Source organism: Octodon degus, unplaced genomic scaffold (assembly GCF_000260255.1).
Source record: "Octodon degus isolate 3935 unplaced genomic scaffold, OctDeg1.0 scaffold00309, whole genome shotgun sequence".
In the NCBI taxonomy this organism is placed as follows: domain Eukaryota; kingdom Metazoa; phylum Chordata; class Mammalia; order Rodentia; family Octodontidae; genus Octodon; species Octodon degus.
In genome coordinates, this window is record NW_004524885.1 from 1,114,476 (window position 1) to 1,133,199 (window position 18,724).

Sequence of the window (18,724 nt, forward strand, 5' to 3'; positions counted from 1 at the left end):
ATTCATCTGCTATGGCTTGAATGCTTCCCCCTAATGTGTATTTCTTTGCAAATTGAATCTCCAAATTTATGTAGTCTTTGGAGTATAGTAAGATTAGATAAGACCATCAAGATATGAAGCCCTCAGAAAAGCAATTATATAGTAACGTTGTAAAAAATACAGTACTGAGATAGTATATTTCCTGTGTGTCCTCTATATCATAAAGCAGAAAGAATGCTGTCACTACAGTCTAAGTATCAGAACATTGTTCTTGGAATAATTCTCTCTTGAATTACTATATAAATGAATGTCTTTTGTAAATTTCTCAGTCCATGGTCTTCCATTGTGACAACAGAAAACTAAGCTAATATTCATTTACTAATATGCAACTTATTTATTTTATTGAAAAAATAAAGGAAATTTTCACACAAATTAATGGAGAACAATAGTTACTATATTACATATTATTATATATAAATAGTTATAGAGTAAAACACAGGGTTATAAAACTTTTTCCAATCAACATTAGTAGTTCTCTTCTTTTTAAGTGACATTACTACTATAATGAACTAGTAGTTGTTTTCTTTTTCCCTTCCTATCTTTACACTTTTCCATGACCTATTTCCTTTTCCTTTTGACCAATTCATTTCCATTAGACAATGTCTATTTTACTTTTTCTTCCTTATTTTCTTTTTCAATTTATTACACCAAGGGAACATCACAATGTTTAAACATATGAGTCTGATTTATTTCACCTAAGTTTATGACCTCAAGTTTAATTTATTTTGTGATTAGAGTCTCAAGCTTAACCTCCTTTGTGGATGAGTAATATTCCATTCTATAAAATGATCACATCTTGTTTGTTTGTTTTTTATCTGTTTGGCTTAGATGGGCATTTGGATTGCTTTCAAGATTTAACTATTACAAATTATGCTCCTATAAACATATGTGCAAATACATTATTATGATGTCATGTTTTTAATTTCTCTGGGAAGATACCCAGAGGGGGAATATTTGGGTCAAATGGGACTTAAAATCATACTTTCCTAAGAAATTTACTCACCTGATATCCAGAGTTGTTGCAAAAACCTGCACTCCTCGTCACAGTGGAATAGAGTACTTTTATCGCCATAGCCCCTCCAGTATTTGTTACTTGTTCCATTCTTTATAAGAGCCATTTATTTTTGACATGGTTAGTCTTTTTTTTCTGTAATTATATTGAGAAACAAATAGCAATGAGACAGTTTCAAATCCAATTAGTAGGACAGTTTCAGTAATTAACACATTGCATAATGTCTTCCTAGTGGTTATTTGTTGTACAAGATGCAGACATGATATCCTATTTACAAACACTATTGGTACAAATACCTCTATTCCTTGAATTAATAAAATGTAGCTATATGTCTATCCTAACCATTTTGAATACACAGATACAAAACGGTCATTTAACTGTATCCCCTTTTTTGTTTAGTTACATCATTTAAATATTATAGGTGTGTAAAATCAGGAAAAATTTTCAAAGTAAACCAGTAGTCTATAATAGTATTGATCTTCTGCATTACTGGCAAAGTCAAAAGTTGCTGACCTGAGTCCCTTACAGCTCAATATAATACCATGGCTTTACTTCTTATACTTCATTTTTATACTATTCTGCTGGGTGTTTAAGACCAAGATAAATCAAGACCTATGTAACAAGAATTGTAGCTTTTGTATCTCAGAAGTTCAGTTAAATCCCCTCAGGATTTATCTTGAAACCCTGTATCTCAGTTTGTAGATCCTTTGTCAGTGTCAGCCATGTAGATGAGTCAAGGCCATTGCTTGACCAATTTGCTCTCTGTGAAAGCTTGAGAAAATGTTCCTTGACATGTAACTCTCCTTAGGCACATTCTACATCATCAATCACTTTCCTTTTTGGCCATGTAATCTACTTGTTCAGAAAATGTGGGAAAAAATGAGTTACATGATGCTACAGTAAAGGTTCTCATATGTCCTGAGTCTTAACTGACCTCGGAAGGCTAGGGCCAAAATGTTGGCTTTCTTTGCAGCACTCCTTTTTCTCTAATTTTTGGTCTGAAAACTTAGGTTGTTAACCCTCCAGAAGAGAAACTTATTGTTATTACCATACAAACTAGACTGTTGAGTTTAACCTCACTATTTGTCTGAATATCAAAAATCTTAGGCAATACATGCAGCAAGTATTTTTCAGCAAGTAATGATATGTTAGACTTTAAGTCCATAAAGAATATGACGAAAAAATTAAATATTAAAATATATTTAAAAAGTAGGAATAAACAATTATATATGTTTATCCATAAGTCCAGACATCTAACCATATACAGCATTGTATGACAACCCTGCAACACTCCTTTTCTTGACTCCAGCTTTCATTGACCATACCCTTTATTTTTAAACAAACATCTACCCAAGAGACAGTATGGCAGCAAACGGAGTGTCATGACAAGCAGCATGTATTCAGAAGATCAGAATGACAGGCACTCCAACCATAAACATATTATTACAAATTGCCATCTTTACTGCAGTTGCTTAATTCACAGATGTCAGCATATATAGTTAGTCAGGGTGAGAATCTTTCCAATTAAAAGCTAGATTCATAAATATTCTGGAGATTCTCAGGATCATTGTCTTATGCATCTTGTACATATAATGGTATGGCTTTGCCTCTGGCATGTTTCCTAGACCTTCTCCTTGCTCACTCTTCATTATCATTTCATCAAGTTCTTGCTTTTCCTTTAATTATACCTTTCTATTTCTATTTCCTCCTTTGAGTTCATATACAAGGGATACTATTGATATTTACACATGTGTGTCTGGCTTATTTCACTTACTAGTATATCTTCAAGTGACAACCACTTAAAAATGAAGGATTTGAGATTATCACTGTTTATAGCTGAATAATACTCCATTGTATTTAAATACCACATCTTTTTCATCCATTCTTCAGGTGAGGGGCATCTTGGTTGTTTCCAAGATTTGGCTATCACAAATCGTGGGGCTATGAACATAGGCACACATATCACTATGATATGATGTTTTCAGTTCTTCTGGGAAAATCCCCAGTAGGGAATAGCTGGTTTGAATGGGATTTCTAGTCCTAGTTCTTTAAGGAGTCTCCACAGTGATTTCCATAACGGTTGCACCAGTCTACATTCCCACCAGCAGTGTAGAAGTGTTCCTTTTCCCCACAGCCTCTCCAGCAGCCTCTCTTTTTTGTTGTTTGATTTCTTTATAATAACAATTCTTTTTGTGGTGAGATGGTATCTCAGTGTTGTTTTAATTTGCATTTCATGGATGGCTAGTGATGTGGCACATTTTTTCATATATTTATTTGTCTCTTTAATTTTGTATTCTGAGAAGTATATGTTCATTTCAGTTGCCCATTCCCGAGTAGGTTCTTTAAATTTAGGGGCCCTAATGTTTTTTAACTCTTTATAAATTCTAGAGAACAGACTTTGTCTGAGTGCTTATTAGTTAAGATGCTTTTGAAATTTGTGGGTTGTCTTCTCACTTTGTTGGTAATTTCTTTTGACATGGAAAGACTTCTCAATAAGAGGTGGTTCTTGTTGTTAATTCTTTCAAGTATTTCCAATGTGATTTCATTTTTGTTCATGAATTCTTTGCCTACCCCTATGTCTTCAAGAGTTCTCCTACATTCTCTTCCAGACCACTGAGTGTTTCTGCTTTAGTCTTTAGATCTTTAATCCATTTTGACTTTAGCTTATTTCATGCCAATAGACCAGGGTCATGTTTTAGTTTTCAGCATCTGGAGAGCCAGTTTTTCCAGCACCATTTGTTAAAGAGGCTATGAGTATGTGTCTACACTTTGTGAAAGACACGGTGCCTGAGTGTTCGTAGAGGCTTCAGGGTCTTCTAATCTATTCCATTGATCCTCAAGTCTATTTGGTTGCCAGTATCATGCTGATTTTATCACAATAGCTTTGTAGAATAATTTCAACTCAGGAATTATATTGCCTCCTGCCTTGACTTTCTTGCCCAGGATTGCCTTTACTATTCTAGGTCTTTTCTTTTTCCAAATAAATTTCAGGGATGATTTCTCCAGGTCTGGGAGGTATGTTGTTGGCAGATTGATAGGGATTGCATTAAATCTGTACAGCAATTTTGGGAGTATGGCCATCTTCACAATGTTGGCTCTTCCTATCCAGGAGTAGGTAATATCTTTCCATTTACTGAAATCTTCTACGATTTCTTCTTTCAGAGTACATTTATTTTTCATGAAAATATGTTAGACTTCTTTAGCTAGATTAATTACAAGGTATTTTATTTTCCTTGGTGCTATTGTAAAATCTATTGTTTGTATAATTTCCATCTCAGTGTGTTTGTTATCTTTGTAGAGGAATGCTATTGACTTTTGCATATTGAATTTGTATCCTACTGTGCTACAGAATTTATGCATTAATACTAATGGCTTCTTGGTTTAGTTATTCTGTTTTTCCAAGTACAGTATCAGGTCATCTGCAAATAATGATAATTTAAAATTTTCTTTACCTATTTTTATCCCTTTGTTTATCACTCTATTCTAATGGCTCTAGCTAATGATTCCAGAACTATATTGAATAGGAACGGTGATAGAGAACATCTTTGTCTTGTATCAGATCTGAAAGTAAAAGATTTCAGTTTTTCCCCATTTGTAATTTTATTAGTTTTTGTGTTGGCAAAAATGGCATTTACCAAATTGAAGTAGAGGCCTTCTATTCCAATTTTGTGTAGGACTTTTATCATGAATGAGTGATGGGCTTTGTCAAAGTCTTTCCTGCATCAATGGAGACGATCATGTGGTTTTTAGATTCATTCTATTGATATAATGTATTATATTTTTAGATTTTCGAATATTAAAATATTCTTGCATCACAGGGATGAACGTATCCTGGTCATGGTGTATGATCTTCTTGATGATTTGCTGTATTCTATTTGCTAGTATTTTATTGATGATTTTTGCATCTATGTTGATAAGGAAGATTTGCCAATACTCCTCTTTTTTAGTTGTGTCTTTCCCTGCTTTTGGTATCAGTATAATACTTGCCTCCAGGAATAATTTTGAGAGAACTGTTTCCTTTGCAATTTCGTTGAAGAGTTTGAGAGTATAGGGATTATGTCTTCTGTAAATTTATTGAAGATTTCAGCTGTGAATCCATCAGGACCTGTGCTTTTCCATCTCAGCAGGCTTTTTATAACATTTCCTATTTTATTGGTTGTTATTGTGTTATTAGGAGTTGTAATATCTTGTTGATTCAGTTTCCATAATTTGAACCTATTTAGGAATCTGTCCATTTTGTCTGTGTCTTCTGTTTTGTGAGAGTAAAATTTCTTGAAATAGCTATTTATAATCTAATGAATTTCCACTGGGTCTGTGGTGACTACACCTCTTTGATTCATTATTGCTTGTATTTGAATTTTTCTTTCCTTTTTTTGATGAGGTCAGCTAGGGGCTTTTTGTTGTATGTCATCTTTCAAAGAGCCAGCTTTTTGATTTGCTAATAATTTGAACTGTTTTCTTCATCTCAATTGAATTAATTTCTGCTCTAATCCTTATGATTTCTTCCCATCTGTGGCCTCTGGGTTCGGTTTACTCTTCCTTTGTAGTTGCTGGAGGTGCAGAATTAGGGTGTTTATTTGCCTCTGTTCTGTTTTCCAAATGTGTGAGTTCACAGCTATGAATTTCCCTCTGAGAACTGCTTTTATCGCATCACATAAATTCCGATAAGTTGTGCTTGAAGTTTCATTGAATTGTAGATATTGTTGAATTTCTTGTTCAATTTCATCTGTGACTATTGATTGCTGAGTAGGACGTTGTTTAGTTTCCATGTATTTAGGGTTTTTTTCTGGTGTCTTTTGTCATTTATTTCCAATTTATTGCACAGTGTTCAAATAATATCCATGGGATAATTTCTGTTTTCTTGCATATACTTAAGAATTATGTGTGGACCAGTATGTGGTCTATTTCAGAAAATGACCCATGCACACCTGAAAAAAGGTGTATTCAGTTGTGGTTGGGTGGAACACTATTTATATGTCCACCAAGTGCATGTGTTCCAAGCTCTGCTTTAGTTATGTTACTTCTTTGCTAATTTATTTTTCTAGTACACCTATCTTTTTGGTATATGGGGTGTAAAGGTCTCCTGTTAAGATTATGGTCTTGGATGTTAGATTTTTCTTGGCCATCAATATTTGTCTTATATAATTGGGAGCTCCAGTGTTTGGTGCTTACATACTTATGAGTGTTACTTCTTCCTCCTGAATTTTTTCCCCTAACCAGTACATAGTGGCCTTCTTTATTTCATTTGATTATTTTTAGTTTGAAGTTGAGACTTTCTGAGAACAGCATTGCTACCCCTGCTTTTCTTTGAGGTGATGGGGCATGTAGCATTGTTTTACATCCTTTGAATTTCAGCCTATGAATGTCTTTATGGGTTAAATGTGTTTCTTGTACACAGCATATTGTTGGCTTTTGTTTCCTAATCCACTGTGCCAGCCTATGTCTCTTAACTGGTAAGTTGGGTCCATTTATACTAATGATTATAACTGAGATGTGTTGATTTATGACTGACATGTTATTTACCTGCTGCTGTTTACTCCTTTTGTCCTGTTTTTCATTGTTTGCCCTATATATTTGGTTCCTTCTGTTCTCGTTCATTGAATTCTGATAATTTTGTTCACTCTCTAGAACATCTTTCTGTAGTCTGTGGATTATTGGCTTTGTCATCATGAAATTGTTTAGTTGTTCTTTGTCATGGAAGTATTTCACTTCTCTATCAAACCTGAAAGCGAGTTTTGGAAAGGTATAGTAGTCTGGGCTGTAATTTGTTTTCATAGATGACTTGAGGTACTCGGCTTCATGCTCTTCTTGCCTTCATGTTTTGTGAAGAGAAGTTGGCCATAATTCTGATGTATTTTCTTTTAAATGTGATCTCCTTCTTTTCTCTAGCAGCTTGCAGTATATTATTATTGTGCTGGATTTCTAGGATCTTGACTATTAGATGTCTCGCTGTGTTTTTAATTGGATTGAAGTTATTTGGCATTCTGTGTGTTTGGTTACCTGAATGTCAGATTGTTTCCTCATATTTGGGAGGTTTTCTCCTATTACTTCTGTCCATATACTTTTTATATTATTTGTATTTCACTCCTTCTTTCTCCCTGATGCCTATTAGTCTCACATTGTTCATCTTTGCATTGTGTTGCAGGTGATGAATTATTTTTTCCTGCATCCTAGCTGTTTTTAAGAGATGTTTTCTTACCTTTTCACTAGCTGCACCAGCATCTTCAAGATCTGAAATTCTGTCTTCACTTTCACTCAACCTGCTTTTGCAAGCTTGTGATTGAGATTTTAATTTCCTCCATATCTCTTTGACGCTGCTTCATGGTATCTATTTCTTTCCTGTATTGTTCATTCAAGTACTCTGTTACTTTTCTAATTTCCTCTATCTTTTTTCAATATCTTCTTTAGAAACAGTTATTAATTCTTTTACTGCTGAGGGTTTTTTTTTCAGATTTGGTTTCCTCCGTATGTTTCTGTATTTGATTCTTTACTTCATAAGCTATGAATTCAGAGATTTGTTTTTATTTCAGAATTTAGTTATGCTTTGAGTTCCTCTATAGCTTTCTGTTGTTTATTTACTTCTGATGCTATTCATTCATACATTTCAGGTGAGCTAGTGTCCTCTGCACTTGTTCTGGTTGGGCCTTGGGCTTCCTCCATATGTTTGTGCATTTCATTCTTTACTTCAGATGCTATTAATTCAGAGATTTCCTTTTTAATTTCTGATCTGAATTCCTGTATACATTTCTGCAGCTGTTTCTTTATTTCTGACTCTTTTAATTTTTTTATTTCAGCGGTGTGATTCCCAATTTGTCTGTGCTAGTGTCCTCTGCACTTGTTATGGGTGGGCTTGAGGTCTGAGATTGTATTTTGTTCCTTATTGTTCTCATTTTGTATAGCAGTGTCTTTTAGCCTTTGTTGTAGAGCTTTGGTGCATTTATTACCTTAGCACCTAATGAGATTTGAGAGTCGATCTTTTAAGTTTGAGTTTTCCAGTTATCCCGGGTTGGGTCTATCTGTTTTGTTCAGCTCCTTCATGCTGCAGCCCTTGAAAGTGTATCTGTTTTGCCCCACTGGCACAACAGTGTACCTGTGGTGCCCCTCTTATGTGCCCCTGGCCCAGGGGGCACAGGAGAGTGCACAAGCTCTCTCACACACTGACTGGGCTGAGGTTGGCCTGGATTGGAGGGGTGGAGTTTTCCAGAGAGAGCAAGAGAGTGGGGCAGAAAGGGTCCCTTGCACAGAGAGGGAAGGGTCCCAAAAATGTGGTGGAAGGTCTTGTTCACTGGACTGGGCTAGGCTTGATCCGTGGAGGTCCAACCAGTGCAAAGGAGCAAAGGAGCTCGTTCCCACACCTGCTGGACTTGATCTTGGGCTGGATGGGAGGGGTGGAGGTTTCCCAAGAGAGTGAGAGAGTGGGGCGGAAAGGGTCCCTAGAATGGGGCAGAAAGCGACAACCATTTTTTCTTTCCAGAGTAGGATGGAATCTCACTCATTTGTCAAATGTTCAATGATATTGAAAGTTTTTGCATGTTTACTTATCATTTATATTTATTCATCTGACAAATATGCATTCATCTCAAATGTCCATTTGTGGATTGGGTTGTGGAAAGAGGGGTCTGACATTTTACAACTATTATTAATTTTTTTTTCTTTTTTCTTTACTTTTTTTTTTCAGAAATGGGAGTTGAACTCAGGCCTTTGCGCTTTCCAGCCAAGTGCTTATTCCACTTAGCTGTTTCCCAGGCCCTCAATTATTATTAATTTCAAAATTTAATATATTTATTTAATATCTCATATTCTTACATTACAGAGACAATACAATGTTTGTACATGCAGGTGATTTATTTTACTTAAGCTTGCAGTTTCTTATTTGCAAATATTTAAGAATAAAAGCCTCAAATTTATGCTTTTTATACCTGAATCATACTCCATTTGTAACAGTAGCACATGTTTACACATTTCTCAATTGATGAGCATTTGGGTTGATTACAAAGTATAGCTATGACAAATTGCACCACTATAAACATGGATGCACATAAAAATCACTGTGGAATGAAGTTTTTAGTTATTTTGGAAATATATGTAGGAGGAGAATAGCTGGGTTGAAGGGGACTCCTAATCTTAGCTTTTGAGAAGACTACAAACTGATTTCCATAGATGTTTTAACAACCTACATTCCCACCAACAGTGAAGAATGGTTATATTATCCCCACAGCCTCTCAAAAATTTGTTATTAGTTTATTTCTTTCCTGGGTGAGAATAAATCTCAGTACTGTTTAAATATGCATTTCTCATATCACAAGTGCTACTAAATATGCTTTTATGTAGTTGTCATTTGTACTTCTTCAGTTGAGTAGTGTGTATTCATCTTAGATGCCAATATTTCAATTGGTTCTTTGAATTCTTAGGGGTAGCTGACATTTATTATATAGAAGTCCTTTTTCCGAGTGGGTGTTTGTTAAGATTCTTTCTCAATTTTTTTTTTCAGAACCGGGGTTTGAACTCAGGCCCTTACGCTTGCCAGGCAAGCGCTTATTCTACTGAGCTATCTCCCTATCCCCCTTTTTCTCAATTTGTGTCTTTTCTTTTCACTCTGTTGGTAATTTGTTTGATGTGCAGAAACTTTTCAATAAGATCAAATCAAAGTTGTTGATTCTTTGATGTGTTTCCCATGGAAGTTGGGTTTTGTTCATTAACTCTGCTTACTTCCGTGCTTTGAAGATGTCTATCTACTTTCTCTTCTACTTGACTTACTGTTGTTCTTTTAATGTTTACATCTTTAATACATTTCGACTTTAGTTTAGTTCATCATGATGGACCAGGATCTAGTTCTAGTTTTTAGCATGTGGAGAGCCCATTTTCCCAGTACCACATGTTAAAGAGGCTACCTTTCTTCCAGTGAATATGTTTAACCCCTTTGTCAAAGAGAAGTTGGTTGAATATATTTGTAGTTGGTCTGCATCTCTTAACCTGTTCCTTCTATTCTGACATCTCTTTTATGTAAGTACCAAGTTAATTTTATCACAGTATCTTTGCAGTACAATTTTAAATCAGGGATTGTAATGCCTCCTGCTTTCCTATTTTTTGCCAGGATTTCCTTTGCTACTTTAGGTGTTCTATGGTTCTAACTGTCTTTTAAGAAGATTTTCTGTAGATCTGTGGGGTGTGCTGTTGATATTTTGATAGGGATTGGATTAAATCAGTTTAACAATTTAGGGAGTGTGGCTATTTCATAATGTTGGTGTTTTCTATCCATGAGTAATGAATATATTTCCATATTCTAAAATCCTCTTTTGTCTCTTTTAGGACAGTAACATAAATTTCATTGTATAAATCTTTTACTTTCTTTGTTAGACTAATTTCCAAGTGTTTTGTTTTTGTTGCTGCTTTATGAATGGTGTTGTTTCCTTAATTTCTCAGTGAGTTTTTTGTTTGTATAGAAGAATGCTACCTAATTTTTAGTGTTGTCTTTGTGTTCTGTTATGCTGATGTATTTGCTTACTAATTCTAAGTGTTTATTGAGTCTTTCATGTAGACTATCATGTAATTGTGAATAACTATAATTAAAATTTTTATTATCCATTTCTTATTTCTATCACGTGTTTAAAAGTTCTGGTTAATGTTTCCAGAATGATATTAAATATGATCAGTGATAGTAAACGTCCTTGTCTTGTACCTAATTTTAGAGTAAAAGCTTTCAGTTTTTCTCCATTTATAATGATGCTGGCTATTGTTTTGTCTTAGATGGATTTTATCAGATTGAACTGTAGGCCATCTATTCTAATTTTCTGCAGGGTTATTTTTATCATTAATGACAGTTGGACTTTGTCAAAAGCTTTTTTTTTTTTTTGCATCTTCTGCAACAACCATACGGTTTATGCTTTTGGCTCTGTTGATATGGTGTGTTACATTTATGGATTTGGGTATGTTGAACCATTCCTGTATCCCTGGAATGAAAACCACCAGGTCATTGTGCATAATCCTCCTGATGATTTGCTGCATTCTATTTGCTAATATTGAGTATTTTCACATCTGTGTGCATGATCTATAATTATCTTTTTGGTTAGGTGTTTCTCTGCTTTGGTTAGGACTATGGCACTTGCTTCCAGAAATGAGTTAGGGAGAATTGGTTCTTTTCAATATCAATGAAGAGCATGTGGACTACTGGGACTAAATCTTTTCCAAATTTCTTTTACCATTCAGCTGTGAATCCATCAGGACCTGTACATTTATTTGTTGCTAATTTTCTTATTACAATTTAAACTTCATCGACTAATACAGGATCATTTGTAAGTCTTATATTTTCTTAACTCAATATTGGAAATTATGTGTCTGTCCATTTCCTCTATATTTTACATCCTATGAGAGTAAGGATTTTCAAAGTAGGTATTGATGACCTTCTGAATGTCCCCAGTATCTGTAGTAGTTTCATAATTTTCATTCCATATGGCTTGAATTTGAGGGGATATTTTTTCTTTTCTGATGAGGTTGGCTATGCATTTATAATATTTATTTCAACTTTTGTTGAACAAATTTTTGTATTAAATTTGTTTTATTGTTGTGAATGGGCGAGAAAGGTGGGAATTTTGTACTGGGCAATGGAGCTGAGGCTTAGGTTGATACAAATTCTTCAAAATCGATTGGAAGTGATGCACCCTGTGTTGCAAAAGTGTTCAAAAATAGATTTGTAGGGCAGGGGAAATGGCTCAGTGGAATAAGCGCTTCCCTGACAAGCACAAGGGCCTGAGTTCAATCCTTGTTTCAGCCAAAAAAAGAAATGGATTTGTAACCATAAACTGAAGTATCATGGTGTTCCTAAGTATTGAGGATGTTGGTTGCATGACAAGAATGGGAAAAGTTATAGGTTTATGACAATGGATCACTTTGTGGTTGACTTTCAGAAAATACATGAAGGAAATGCCAAAAGATTTCCTAAGAAAGCAGCCTTGCAACTAAGCTTAATTCTGATGGCTGGGGAGATAGCTCAGTAGAATAAGTGCAAGGCCCTGAGTTCAATCCCAGATACTGAAAAAAATAAAGAGTTCTGGATATCCTGGAGTATGTCCATGAGCATAAGTATGTGCACGGAGACATCAAGGTATCGAATCTTCTTCAAAGCTACAAGAACACTGACCATGTGTATTTGGTAGATTATGGTTTTGCATATCGATACTGACCAGATGGAATTCCTAGAGAATATAAAGATCCTAAGAGCTGTCATGATGGCACTATTGAATTCTCTAGTATTGGTGAACAACGGGGTGGCATCATCAAGAAGTGGTGATTTGGAAAATCTTGGTTACTGCATGACCATCTTCCTTAAGAGGACAATTAGAAGGAGTCAGACTATGTTGGAGATAGCAAAATTATGTACAGAGAAAATATTGAAAGTTCAATGGAAACATGTTTTATTGAGAAAATCAGGCAGGTGAAATTACTAAATACATTTGGAAGTACTGAAATTGTTGGACTACCAACATTGATTAAAGATCAAAACATTGAAACAGAAACACTAAATATTCTGGAAAAGAAAATAGGAGAAACTGTTAAAGACATAGAGGTAGGCTCACAGTTCATGAAAAAAAGCCAAATCACACATGTAATACTTGAAAGAATTAACAACAGGGACGTCTTCCTACTGAGAAGTTTTTGCACGTCAAAAGAAATTTCCAAGAAAGTAAAAAGACCACCCACAGATTTGGGAGAAAAAAAAAAAAACTTAACTAATAAGCACTCATAAAAATGTCTGCTCTCTAGAACTTATAAATAAAAAATAGGCCTCCTAAATTTAAAGACCCAATTCAGAAATGGGCATTTTAGATGAACACACACTTCTCAGCGGATGGAATTATACATGTGAATAAATAAATGAAAAAATGCTCCACATCACTAACCATCCGTGAAATGCAAATTAAAACAACACTGACATATCATCTCACCCCAGAAAGAATGGCTATCATAAACAAATCAACCAACAACAAATGCTGGAGAGACTGTGAAGGAAAAGGAACCGTTCTCCACTGCTGGTGGGAATGTAGACTGGTGCAACCATTATGGAAATCCGTGTGGAGAATCCTTAAAAAACCTAGGACTGGATATCCAATTCAAATCAACTATCCACCTATTGGAAATTTTCCCAGAGGAACTGGAAACATCATATCATAGCGATACATGTGCACTTATGTTTATAGCAGCACAATTTGTGTTACCCAAAACTTGGAAAGAACCAAAATGTCTGTAACCTGAGGAATGAGCGAAAAAGATGTGGAATCTTTATACAATTTAATATGATTCTGCTATGAAGAATGATAAACTTGAAACCTTTCTATTTAAGTGGATGCCACTTGAAGATATACTCATAAGTGAAATAAACCAGACCCACATTTGGAAATATCATACAGTCTCCCAAGTGTAAGAACTCAAAAAAAGAAATAAAAATAGGTACAACACAATTAAAAGGAAAACAAGAACTTGAGGTTTAAGTAATGAAGAGAGGGCAAGAAGAAAAGCTATGAAACATGACAGGGGCAAAGCCATACATTTTTATGCACAAGATGGGTAAGGCAATGATCCTGAGAATGTTCAGCAGGTTTTTGAAACTAGCAGTTAATTGGTACAATTCTTACCCTGACTAACTATATACACTGATACCTGTGAACTAAGCAACTGCACTGATTATAGCAATGTGTAATACTAGGGTCATTCTTGGAATGCCTGTCATTGTGGTCTTTAGAAAACATACTGCTTATCATGTCATATCAATTGCTACTATACTGTTTCTCAAGTAAATGATTGTTTTAAAAATGCATAATAAATGAAAACAAGATACAAGGAAAAAAGTGCCATAAGATTCTGCTGCTACAATGCTGTATATGGTTTTATTTCAAAATTTCTTTGTGAAAATACGTGTTTATTTTTATTTTTTTATTTTTTATTCATGTTCTGTAGGGATTCAAAGTTTACATATCAATACTTGATGGAAAATACCTGTTTGATGCTATGTCTAAGATATTTGATATTCAGGCAGATTGTGATGTTAAGCTCAACTGAGTATGTTATAAGGTAATAATATCATTAAGCTTATCTTCTGGGGGATAACAACTTAAGTTTGCAGAAAAAAATTATAGAAAATTAAGTGCTGCAAGGACTGCCAACATTTTGGCCCTAGTCTTTCAAGCTCTGGGAGAACTGAGTACATAAGAGATCCTGTAGTGTAGCATCCTATAACTCTGTAATGTCCCAAATTTTCTGATCAAGGAGATTATGGGACAGCAGAGAAAGTGATCGACAATGTAGAGTGTGCCTAAGGAGAGTCACATGGGAGAAAAGTTCTCTCAGGCTTTCACAGAGTGCACATTGGACAGCAATGGCTGTGACTCATCCACATGACTGACACTGAAAAAGGATCTACAAATTGTGGTACAGTGTATCAGGATAAATCCTGAGGGGATTTGACTGACCTTGTTAGATGCAAAAGTTACAGTTCTTGTTATATAGGTCTTGCTTTACCTTGGTCTTAACCATCCAGCAGAAAAGTATAAAATGAGGTAAAAAATGTAAAGCCATATTAATATGCTGAGCTCCCAAAGGCTCAAGTCAACAATTTCTGACATTGCCAGTTCTGCTGATAGCAGACTGTTATTATGGACTGCTAGTGCATATTGGATCATGTTGCTAAAATCACGCACCTATCGTATTTAAATGGCAATAGAATACCCATCTTTGACAAAATTAAACAATAAAAAAGATATAAATGAATGACTATTTTGTTTCTGTTTATACAAAATAGGTTAGATATACAGCTGCTTTCTCTAAATTCAATGGGAAGAAAGTTTTGTACTAAAAGTGTTTGGACAGGATATAATATCTGCATCTTGTACTATGAATAGCCATTATGAAGTCAATAATATGCAATGTATTAATTATTGGAACTGTCCTGCTAATCGATTTTGAAACAGTCTTATTGCTATTTTTTCTCCATAAAATTAATAAATATAAAAAAAATGAAATTACTGAACTACACTGAAAAGCCTCTTCATCAAAAGTTCTGATATTCCTTTGCAAGGACTGAAATCTATAGGAGGTAAGGATGACAGCAAGCTGAACTTCATTGTTATCAAGAACGGAAGTTTGATAGCAAAAGCAGGAGCAAAAAAGAGAAAGACAAACAGGATTGCACAGAATTTAGTGTGGAGGAGATGCAGTGCCCCTATTCCCAGGTAGAGGAGGTCCCACAGAAAAATTCACAACCCAGAAACAGAGCTCAGTGGATTAAAGCTCCTGCACGTAGGTACAGGGGCCAGGGGTTTGATTCCCGGTCGAGCCATTCTGGCCCTGCCCCTGGGGTGTGCTGACATGGCAATGGAAACAGTGTGTGATGGTGCAAATCTGTAATCCCAGGTCTTGGAAGGCTGTAAACCCGTGGGTCGCTATGAATCTGATCTAGTAGTGAGACCCTGAACACCCTGTAGACCCTTTCCTAAAATACAAAAAAAAAAAGAAAGAAAGAAAGAAAGAAAGAAAAACAAAGAACAAGAAAGAGAATCAAATAGTAAATCACATGGCTCAGAACAACTTTTATCCTTTTTCATTTGACTTTTTCTCCATTTGTATTTTGTTTTGTTCCCATGTGAGTGTTGTGAGATGGGTATAATAATTAAAATCATTGTTTTGACACGAATTTTTAATAAATTAATACCTTGTACAAAAATAGAGGCTAGTTTATAAGTTTCAAAATCTTCAAGTTATATGCACTAAGTGGTCAAATGGTTTGAGTGGGAAGATGAGAAAATGTAATCTACTTTCCTAATCATTGTACATTTCCAAGAGTCGATAAAAATTGTTTGACAGAGTTTTCATCTTTAAGGAAATGGAAAATGTAAAATAAAAGTTTTTTTTAAACAAAAAAATTGGTCTATTTTATTTTAAATAATAGAACCAAAACAAAGGCAAGGGCTGGTGAGTTATCTTATAAGACTAATCAGTTGCTTATGCGAGGGTAGGGACCAGGGTTTGATCCCCAGCACCACATGTTGAGCCAGCCCCATCCATAGGCATACTGAGCCAGCCATTGAGTCCAGGCATGGTGGCCCACACCTGTAATCCCAGTGCTTGTGAGGCTGAAAACAGCAGAATCACCATGTGTCTGAGCTGCATAGTGAGACCCTGTGCCAAACACATTAAAAAAATAATAATTAAAAAAGCAAAAACAAATACAGAAACAGAGTAACAATATGATACGGACCTTCAAAACAAGAATAACAAATTAACAACAGTTGTTATATTATGTATTATTATCATCAAACCTATTGAACCAATTTTTTGATGCATCATTCCCCTATACTGTTTTATTCATCTCAGTTGTTTTAATTTCTACCCTGATGTTTATAATATCATCCATTCATTGGTCTTTGGGACTTGACTTGCTCTTCTTTTTCTAAAATCTTGAGGTAAAACTTTAGGGTATTTATTTCTTCTCATTCTGTTTTCCTAATGTGTGAGTTCAGTGCTATAAACTTGGCTTGGGGAACTGCTTTTATTGTGTCTAACAAATTCTCATAAGCTGTGATTGAATTTTCATTGGATTGTAGATATTTTTACTTTTTTTTAGTTCCATCTGTGACCTATTGGTTGCTGATCAGAGTGTTAATTTCTATGTGTTTATGTGGTTTTTGTAGTTTCTTTTATAGTTTCTAGTTTCAATGCACTTTGGTCAATGTTCATGGGATAATTTAAGTTGTCTTGCTTTTATTTAAGTATGCTCTATGGACAAGTATGTGGTCTATTATAGAGAACATTCATGTGCTGCTGAAAAGAATATGTATTCAGATGTTCTTAGGGTGAACTCTGTAAATTTCTACTATATCACTTTGTTCAAAGGTTTGGTTCATTTCTATGACCTCTTTTCTCATTTTTTTGTTCAGTTGAACTACCTCTTTGACATGATGGGATAGTAAGATCCCCCATTAAGTTTTGGTTGTTAGTTCTTTGATTTTTCACATCCTTTAATTTTTTATAGTAGGGTGCTCTCATATTTGGTGCAAACAATTTTATGATTGTCATATCTTCCTCTTGAAGTATTTTCCTAATAAGTATGCAGTGACCTTATTGATCTCACTTCATCATTCTTGAAGTTCACATTGTCTGTGAAAAGTATAGCTACCTCTGCTTTTTCCTGTGTTCCTGGTACATGTTACTATGGTTTTCCATCTTTGACTCTTAGCCTATGAATTTCCTTTTGAGTTAAATGTGTTTCCTTCATACAAAATATTGATGAATCTTGTTTCTTTTTTATTAATTTTATTGAGAAGGATATAGCAATGAGACAGCCTCAAAACAGATCAGTAGGACAGGAACATCAATACACTACATATTGTTTTCCTTGAAGTAGCCACCCATACTACAAGATGCAGATGTGACATTCCATCCAGACACCATTAGCACAAATCCTCCTTCTCACTGAACCAAGAGAAACAAAAATGGTCCTTTTGTCACTACAAAATGGTCTTTCATTTATATCCCCCTTTTTATTTAGTTTTGTCAGAGATGGTTATTCCATCATCATTCAAATTTTGCAGGTGCATGAATTCAGCAAAATAATCCAGTATAGTCCAGTAGTCCATAACAGTAGTGAGTTATCCACAGAACTGGCAATGTCAGAAGTTCTTGACTTGAGTCTTTTATAGCTCAGAATATTATTATGGCTTTATTTTTTATACCTCGTATTTATATTTTTCCGCTGGATATTTAAGCATAATTTTGTTTCTTGATTCACTCTGCCAGTCTCTCTCTCTTTTCATTGGTGAATTGAGGCCATTTACATAGGTCATTACAATTGATATATAATGGCTCTCTTTGTAATTTTGTTGTACTCTTGGTTTCCTACTTTTCCCGTGTTTAATTGTTTTTCTTGTTTTGTGGTTTCTGGCTATGACTTTTCATGGGACTGTGGTCATTTTGATATCTTTCCAGAATATTTTCCAGTATTCTTTGTAGCATTTGTTTGGTGTTCGTGAATTTCTTTATTTGTTCTTTGTCATGGAAGAATTTTACTTCTCCATTAATTTTGCTTCTTGATGTGAATTTACTGCTACAATTTTCCTCTTAAGATAAGTGTCATTGAATTCCACAGGCTCAAGTAGGTTGTATCTGCATTTTTGTTTGACTGTAAATATTGTTGAATTTCTTTAATTTCATCTGCAATCCATTGCTTATTCAGGAGGCTATCATTTAATTTTCTTGTGTTTGTGGAGTTCATGCTGTTTCTTTTGTCAATAATTTCCAGACTCATTGCACTATGGTAAAAATTATGCAAGGGATAGTTTCAATGCTTTTGTGTTTACTGAAGCATACTGTATGTGCTAGGATAGGGTGTATTTTGGTGCATGTGAGCTGACAACCTCAATAATTTTCAAGCACATTGATTTCTACAAACAAAATTAGACACTTAAATTAGGGTAAAAAGTATTGAATAAACTTCAGTAACTTTTCAATATTTAATGTTTCTGTGCTATAATTATGTATATGATAAATTTGTATAGATTTTTGTACATTTGGACTATAAGAGAATTCTACTTTTCAAGCAAGAATTGACATAGAATCATTGAAAATTATCTGACAATCTTAAGTTTAGCACTAAGAATAAAAATCATGTTCTTGGGGGCTGGTGAG

At 34.7% G+C, this 18,724-nt stretch overlaps 1 pseudogene; it reads left to right on the top strand.

The window, feature by feature from the left end:
* Positions 1–17,007, top strand: part of LOC101581416 — a 51,436-nt pseudogene extending 34,429 nt beyond the window's left edge.
* Positions 17,008–18,724: the final 1,717 nt, after the last annotated feature.